Genomic DNA, 9,212 nt, shown 5'->3' on the forward strand with positions numbered 1-9,212 from the left:
CATCCCCATCTCTGCACCCAGCACCTCGCCTGTCACCACCAGAGGTTGCCTCAGCCTCTCCGCCCACTCAGCAGGTTAACGGTCCACCACCACCCTACCCACCGCTCCTGCCTACCCAGTCACCTGCCCACCTCTGCGCTCCTTCCCTCGGCTACCCTGCCGCTACGCCGGGGGCTCCTTGCCACTCTCCCGGGGGACCACCACCCTGGCCCCACTTCTGGCATGGCCGGCACGGGGTGGAGGGAGGAGGAGGAATGGTCCTTGGAGCCCACCTCACCCAGACCACGTTTCTTGGCCCTGTGCCTGAAAGAGCTCAGGATCCTACCCTACCTGGGGCCAGGTGTGAGGTGCGCTGGGGGGACGCTGGACCAGAGTAAAGGGTAGGGCTGTGGAGTGGCCCAGGGAGGCTCAGACTTTGACCTTGTGACCTGAGGCCACGCCCTTGGTCTCTGAGCCTCAGGTCCCTCCCAGGAATCCCTGCCCCACTGACCCAGGGACCACGAGGGTCAGTGACACCGTTCCTGGAAGGCTGGGCCCTCTGGAGGCTGCCGCTGCCTTCCCTAGCAGAGGCTCTTCAGGTGACTGGAGCCTCTGCCCTGGGGTCCCAGCTCCAGGCCACTGGAGGGGGAGGGGCGCTGGGGGCAGCACTCTGGCTGGAAGGGGTCCTGACAGTGATGTTTGCACAGAAATGTACATGGGATGGGGAAATTGCCATTTTCCACCCCCTCCCCCAACACCCCGTACCTTGTTTCTTGTGAACAAGGAAGAAAGGGCTGCTCTGATCATGCCCCTCCCCGCCCCGCTCCCCAGTAGCACTGGGCTGAGATGGGAGGGCCTGTGAAGAAACTGAGGCCCAGGTTAAGAGGCATGGACGTAGAGAACCCTCACCGCGCTGGGGTGTCAGCAAAGCCCCCTAACTCCCCCTTTGTGTGCCTGGTGGCCCCTCCTCAGTGAGGGAGATCTGGGCACCAAGTGAGCAGGGCAGAAGTTTTGTCCTGGTGGACCCCAGGGTCCTCACTGCCCACGGTCACGCAGTGACGGGGGAGAGGGGTTTTGATGGCTGAGGTCTCATGCCACACGGAGGGGCAGGCAGGGGCCCAGTTTGATTCTTCCTGGAACCGCCCCACCTGCCCGAGCACAGTCCAGGGCTTCATGCCCTTTGAACCTCACTTGTGATCCGTATTGACAGGCGGCAGGATAATCATTAACTGCAGCCAGGGGCTGGGCCGACAGCTTAAAAGGCGCTGGGCTCAGGGTGGCCCCACTTCCTCCTCGTGCCCCGAGGACCAGCCAGGCACCCAGGTAAGAGCCTCCCGCCGGTGGTCAGACCCCTGCAGCCTCTCTGCCCCGGGGTGCTCCCGAGCCCAGTCCTTCTGAGGAAGAAAGGAAGGGACCTAGGCAACCACTGAGTGACCCAAGCAAGTCCCTTCCAGCCCCTGGGCCTCAGTTTCCACCTGTGGGGTGAGGGGGTCAGGACTCCTGATTGAGTGGCAGCATCTCTGCTGCTGCTACTGCCTCTGCCAGACCAGGTACTTAGTCTTGCCTGGGGGTCTTCAGAAGGGCCTGCTGGGCTTTTGGGGTAGGGGTTGGGGGCCACCAACTAAAGTGTCTTCATTCACAGGCACACCCTCCCAGGCAGAGGACTCCTGCCCTCACCTCACCTTGACTGCATCCCAAAAGGGAGGACACCACTTCAGGGAGGTTGCCGGGCAGGATGGACCCCCAAGGCACTGATCTGTGACCTTGGGCAGCCTCTTTTGCCTGTCAGGGCCGGTTTCCACTGCTGGGAAAGGGGAACATAGCCCAATTTGGGGTCTCCAAAGTATCCCCTAGGCCTCAGCAGGACTGGCATTGTAACTTGGGCCAGTCTTGGGCCGGAGCCTGTCCGGTGGGGATGAGAACACACTTTGCAGGAGAAAGGTCTGTTCCCCCAGGGGTCCTGGGCCAGCTCAGGGACCCCAGACAACACCTCGTTCCTCTCCCCACTGAGGGGACAGACTCAAAGGTTGAAGGGAAGGTGGCTTCCCAACAGCGCAGGCCAGGATGGCCTCACAAGCCCTGATTTGCATATGAGGAACCAGCAGCAGCTCAGAGAGGTTAAGCCACTTGCTCAAGGTCACCCAGCTCACAGGACCCTGCTGGCTCTCAGGCCCCTGAGGTGCTAAGTGCTCTTCCAGATTGGCAGTTGCTTATAGCCCTGTTCTTAGCATTCTGTGGCAGGTTTGTGTATCAGCATCTTTTCCAGTTCCCTGTTCTCGCCCTTTTCCCCGTACCACTCTCTCCTCTGTCCCTTTCCAGTTCTCTGCCTGCCCCTCTCATCTCTCTCTTGGCCTCTCTGTCTCACGTCTCTCCTCCCACCACCCTTCTCCTTTCTGTCTCATCTCCGCTTCGTATCTGGGGCGATCCCCAGGAATCTGGGCATTCAGAGGTCCCTGGAGATGGACAGGTGCCCAGCTGTCCTTCACTGCCCCTCTGCCCTGCGGCTGCAGCAAGAAGGGTGGGCAAAGGGCAGAGAATGGAGGCCACAGTGGCCAAACCTGAAACTGGGGCCCAGGTCTGGTTGGGAAAGAAACGAGGAAACAAGGAACTTGGGGAGAGAGGGTGTGCGGGTATCAGAGCGGGCAACGGCTGCCCAGGAGCTGTAAATGGGAGCCACTCCCGGCTTTATGAGCAGATCTGGGGTTGAGGCTGGACTTCGCTCAGAGAAGCAGTGCTGGCATGAGGCTCCAGGGGCGGGCCTGGGCGATAAGGGGCCTCAATAAAAAGACCACAGACCTGGGGCCATGAGGACCCGAGGGGCCCAGGGGGGTGGTCATGCTATGCTCCCCAGACCTCTGCTCAAGGGGAGATGCCAGGCGGGCAGGGCCCAGGCCTCCGGTCGGTTCCCACCCCCTGTAACAGCAACTCCATGTGGAAGTGCCCACAAGTTCCAGTGGGGCTGCTGTTATCTGGGGTGCGGGCCAGTGTCCACAGAGGAGGAGAGGCGGCTGCTGCCCAACAGACCAACAGAGGCCCCCATGGCCATGCTCCCAGGCCCAGGATGGCGAAGGGTGGTGGGCTGCCAGCAGGCTGCCAAGACTGAGTGCACAGGGCTCTGACCTATGAATTGACAGCCAGTGCTCTCGTCTCCCCTCTGGCTGCCAATTCCATAGGTCACAGGTATGTTCGCCTCAATGCCAGCCTCCAGGACCTGCGGGGGAAGGGGTGGGGCTGGGGATGTCTGATGGGCACTGAAGACTTGCTATCACAGTGCAACACTCAAGGCCCAGCTCCCTTCTGTCCCATTCCCACCTTTCCATTTTCCCTCTTGTGAGCATGAACTGCTTTAGGTCTCCACCTGTGCCAACTGTGCTGCAGCGCGCCTCTGCAGTTCCCTCTGCCTGGAACACCCTTCCCAGCTTTTTTGCCAGGCTCACTCTTACTAACCATTCCAAGCTCTGCCCAAGCATCTGCTGCCTCCAGGAAGCCTTCTTAAAGCCCACTTGATAGTAAGTGCCTGGCCGGGCACCCCCAGTACCCTGTGCTTCCCCCAAGCACTGCATTCTCCCAGGGTTTCCGTTCTCCCTACCACCTTAGGCTCAGCCCCCAGCCCAAGCCGAGCGCAGGTGTGTGCTTGATAAATGTCTGAACAGACCCTGAGCCTCCATCTTGCACCCTGAGGAAGCACCACCAACGTCCAGTGTGGCCAAGGGGAGCCAAGGACCCTGGGTTCCAGTCTGTGCTGGAGCCCCTCCGCCACCCCGGACAGGGACCCGGAGCCAGCCTTCCCCTCCGCTCGCCCCCATTCTCCTCTCTTCCCAGTCTCATCTCCCCAGGCTGCCCTGGCCCAGCCGTGGACGGAACGGCGGTCCCCACCCCTGCTCCAGCTTCCCACGACAGCCTCACTCCTGCCTGGTTTTTATAACATGGGGTTCTGGGAACATTTTCATTTGAATAAAAAGGTTTCTGCTGCTAAAAATTTAGAATTTAAACCCTGGAAACACAGACCTAGGAATAAAGTCCAAATTGCTTAGTAACAGGAACTGGTTCCTGAGCCCTTTCTGCTTGCTGCGCGCTTGCATACATCAATCGCCTGGAATCATCTCGGCAACCTTGTGAGGTAACTGTTGTGAACTTGTTTGCGAGATGAGAACTCAGGCTCAGAAAGGGTGAGCATCTTGTGAAAGTCACAGAGCAAGTCGACCTCGTCTCCCTCCGAGGACTCTGCGCGGCTGACAAGCGTTCAGCCCCCTGCTCTTTTCCTTACCCCTTCCCATGTGCAGCTGGGCCCCCATCCCCTCGGCTGAGGCCCAGCTGGGATGACCCTCCCATGACTGAAGGATCTGCTCCCCTTCCTCTACCTGCACCAGCTCCGTGGGCCTCTCCCACTGCTTCCTTATCTCATTCAGTGCAGGGCTGAGAGCTCTGCAAGCTTATCTTATCCTTGTGCTGATCCCAGACTCCTTGAGGGCAAAGTCTAGGACTCACTCATCCTCCCTGGTCAGGCAGCCCAACATAGTAGGTGTTCAGCATACTCTGGCCGAATGGAGGGGATCTGAACTCTGACCCTCTTGGGGCTGTCAGGCCCCAGGCCTAGAGTGCTGGCTTAGGGTGAAAGCGGGTGGCAGGCAGCCTCCTGCTCTGGGTTTCCTCCTCCATCTGCCTCTACAGATCCCCTGACGGCTCTCAGAGACCATGTAACAACTCGTGCAAGGCAGACACAACTCTCTGACTGGCTCCTTGACCTGTGGCCTTTTCCTGGCAGGCCCTGGGCCTGTGCACATCTTGCCTAGCCTGGAGCCCTCCAGGGCACCTCCCTGCTCACCACCAGAGCCAGCTTCACCCTCTTCCCCACTCATCGGCCCCCATGATGCTCTGTGGCCTCTCTTAGAACGCCCATCACACCCCCTCACCAACACCTGGCTATTTCCCCTGCCCCACCCTGACTGTGAACCCCTGGGAGCAGTGGCCACTGACTTTGTTTCCTGTGGCCTCAGAGAGTGGCACAGAGTAGGTGCTTAATAAATGCACGCCGAAGGACTGACCACATCCATGAATGAAGATGCTTGGGGGGAGGTGGGCAGCAGGTGCCTGGAGCTGTCAGCACAGTGCCCCCAGGTAGGAGGCCCTCAGCAAATGCCAGCCGTGGTCTTCATCACCATCACCAAACGTCCGTGAAACAAGGCGATGCTGACAAGGCCGCTGAAAGTACATGCAAATTAAATGTGTTCCAACCTCAAAGAAAGGACGATGGGGGAAGGAGTGGTCAGAGTTGGGTGGCCTGGATCGGGAAAGGCTCCCTGAGAAAGGCGAGTTTGAGTTCAGCTTTTGCTGAGGTGAAGCCCAGGAAGAGGTCCAGAGAACTGGAGGGGGAAGGAGTGACAGGGACAAAGGTGCAGAAAGTAGGCATTCGGTGGGCCGGGGAGCCCGCTCTTCTGCAAGCCTTACTCCCAGTGGCCACCAGCAGGGGACGCCCCGGACCGCATCCCGCCAGAGTTGGGCGGGGTCGATCCTGCCCACCCTCCTCCCCGCCCGGCCCTGATTCCTGCAGCCATCCCCCACCGCCTACCCCGGCCCCGCCCCGCCCCGGCCCCTCCAGGCCGGCGGAACACGTTAGGCGCCCTCCACTCAGCGGCAGGTCCCAGTTGCTCAACGCGCACCTCACACGAAGTGGGGTTCCTGGTGGGACGTTTACAGCTGTTATGTGTGTATTTGAATAAGTATAAAATGCGTCCCCGCGTAACTACCACTCCAGGTAAGAAAATCCGCCTTTCAGAGTCCCACAATGTGTCCTTGCAGGTGACCCCTCCCCAGGTAAGCGCAATGCTGACCTTTACGGTAACCACTTCCTTGCCTTTCTCTGCGGTTTACCCCCCAGGTACGTAGCCCAAAACAGTTTGCGTTCATTTTGCCTGGGGCTGTTGTTTAATCATCAATGGAATCTTGCAGCTGCGTCCGGAGGTCTCCCGGTGGTTGCTGGAGCTGCGGTTTGTTCCCATTCGTTCACTGCCCACGATGTTCCGTTGTATGAATAGAATCCAGTTGATTTGCAGCAGATGTAACGTTGGACCAGGCCGCTTGGTGCCTGAAGGAGGGGTACCTTGTTAGAGGCCTTTTTCTTCTTTTTCTCTTTTGGCCTCACCAGGCGGCTGGCTTGCGGGATCTTAGTTCCCCGACGACCAGGGATTGAACCTGCAGCTGTCGGCGAGGCAATTCCCTTCTTTTTGTTTTTGACAATCAGGAAAACTTCAGAAAAGCTGCAAGAAAAGTATAATGAACATCCATATAGGGGGCTTCCCTGGTGACGCAGTGGTTAAGAATCCGCCTGCCAATGCAGGGGACATGGGTTTGAGCCCTGGCCCGGGAAGATCCCACATGCCACGGAGCAACTAAGCCCGTGCACCACAGCTACTGAGCCTGTGCTCTAGAGCCTGCGAGCCTCAACTACTGAAGCCCATACACCTAGAGCCCGTGCTCCGCAGCAAGAGAAGCCACTGCAATGGGAAGCCCACGCACCGCAACAAAGAGTAGCCCCCGCTCACCGCAACTAGAGAAAGCCCGCATGCACACCAAAAATAAAAATAAAATAAAATAAGTAAATTTATTTTAAAAAATCCCACATACCCTTCACTCAGATTCACCAGTAGTTAACGTTTTGCCCCATTTGCTCTCTCTCCCTCTCTCTGTCTCTCACACATACACACACATGCATTTTTTTCTGAACCATCTGACAGGAAGTTACATAGGTCATGACCCTTCACTCTTAAGTATTTCAACATGTATCTCCTAAGAAAAATGACATTTCTTACACAACCGTGGTAGAGTTACCAAATTTAGGCCTGGCAACAGTGATGCCAACACTGATGCAACCCTGGGATCTGATACGCTGTCCCCTTTCCAGTGTCTCTGATTGTCCCAGCGAACTGGGATCACGCCTCATATTTGGTTGTTAGGGCTCTTCAGTCTTTAATCTGGAACCAACCTCGGCCTTACTTTGTGTTTTAAGACCTTAATGTTTTTGAAGAGTACAGGCCACTCGCTTTGTAGAATGTCCCTCAGTTTCTTTTTCCCCTCTTCCCCCAAATTAAGAAAGTCAAATATGTCCATTATGTAAAATTTGGACAATAGAGAAGTAAACCAAAGTTACCCCAGCTCCTTTGACATAAGGATAACCCTTTAGACATTTCCTGTAACTGAAACCGTGCACCTCAGATTGGGACTTGAACCCATGAGGCTGGAACTCAAACCCCGCCAAAACCCACAGTCTTCCAACTGAGGCCATACACCCGGTTTCAGGACTTAATGAGGCTCAGGTTCTTGACATCTCAATGCAGAAAGAATTCAATGAGAGACAAAGTGAGAGGTAAGAAGTGGATTTATTTAGAGAGAAACATGCCACAGACAGAGTGTGGGCCACCTCAGAAGGTGAGAAAAGGCACCAGGGAATGAGGTTGTCAGTTTTTATAGGACTGGGTAATTTCATAGGTTAATGAGTGGGAGGAGTATTCCAACTATTTCAGGAAGGGGCGGGGATTTCCAGGAATTGGGCCACCGCCCACTTTTTGATCCTTATGGTCCTCATTGGAATTGTCATGGTGCCTGCAGGTGTGTCATTTAGCGTGCTGATGTGTTACAGTGAGGTATACTGAGGTTCAAGGTCTAGTGGAAGTCGACTTGTCCTCCATCTTGAACCATTTGGTTCTAATCAGGTTATGTCATGTCCTTGGGCTACGTCATTCTTTCAAAGGGTGCCCTGCCCCCTTCCCTCCTGTTTCATAGCCACTGGAGTTAGTCGACTTTGCTGTTCTGTGCACTCCGTACATTAACATTTACTTCCAGGAGGTAGGTGCTTACCTTAGCCCCGTTTCACAGCTGGTCCCAGAGACCCTGAGCCTTGCTAAAGAGTCTTGCTAAAGATCACACAGGTAGGACTGGAACCTGACGGTGCACTTGGCTCTTATGCTACACTGTCTCTCCATAGTGGCTGGTAGTGTACGTGTGTGTGCATGTGCGAACCTCTGCCCTACTGACATTTTGGGCCAGGGCCAGATATTTCTTGGCTGTGGGAGGCTGTCCTGTGCCTTGAAGGATCTTAGCAGCATCCCTAGGCTCTACCCACTAGATGCCAGCAGATCCCTCAAGTTGTGACAACCAGGATTGTCTCCAGACATTGCCAAGTGTCCCCTGGGGAGCAGAGTCACCTCCAGTTGAGAATCCCGTGTGTGTGTGTGTGTGTGTGTGTGTGTGTGTATCAAGCCACGTGACATCGTATTCGGTCTGAAATCTGCTTTCCCGGTTATTGGTAGTCCACGATCACTTTAGTTTCCTTTCATTTTCTTCTCATCTCCTGTTGCCAGGAGTTGCCAATCAAATAAATTGTTGATTGACAAAAAGACAAATCCATTGCTGTAGGAGTCTTCTATTGCCGCACAACAAATGACCGCAAACTAAGTGGCTTAAAACAATAATCACTTATTAGCTCATGGGTCTGTAGGTCAGAAGTCCAGAGTCTCGAATGCTGAAATCAGGTATTGGCCAAGCTGAGTTCTCTTCTGGGGGCTCTGGGAGCCATCTGCTTCCATGCTCATCCTTATTGGTGGGCAGGCATTGGCAGGATTCCGTCCTTGCAGCCATAGGAGTGAGGTCCCATTTCCTTGCTTGTTGTCAGCTGGGGGCTGTTCTAGGCTCCTAGAGGCCACCCACATTCTTCTCCACATGGTTCCCCTCCAACTTCAAGCCAACAATGGCACATCAAATCCTTCTTGCACTTCGAATCTCTGACTTCCTCTGCCAGCAGCCAGAGAAAACTCTGCTTTTAAAGAGCTCGGGCAGCACTTCCCTGGTGGTCCAGTGGTTAAGACTCTGGGCTTCCACTGCAGGGGGCACAGGTTCAGTCCCTGGTTGGGGAACTAAGATCCTGCATGCTGTGTGGTGCAGCCAAAAATAAATAAATAATAAAAATAAAGAGCTCAGGCCACTCAGATAATCTCCTATCTGAAGTCAACTGTACCATCAAACATGACTTATCACGAGTCATATTCATCATATTCACAGTCCCAGGCATTATACAGGGTGTGTACACCAGGCTGGGGAATCTTGGGAACATCTCAGGGTCCTGCCTACCACAATTACCAAAGGGCAAGCTGGGGGTCTTTCAGGGGGAGGTATTGGGAGGTAAAGGGTAGCAGGCCAGGCTGGATGAGCAACTCTGGGAAGGGTCCCGTTGCATTCCT

The sequence above is a fragment of the Lipotes vexillifer genome, unplaced genomic scaffold (genome assembly GCF_000442215.2).
Source record: "Lipotes vexillifer unplaced genomic scaffold, Lipotes_vexillifer_v1.1 scaffold1129, whole genome shotgun sequence".
Taxonomy (NCBI): Eukaryota; Metazoa; Chordata; class Mammalia; order Artiodactyla; family Lipotidae; genus Lipotes; species Lipotes vexillifer.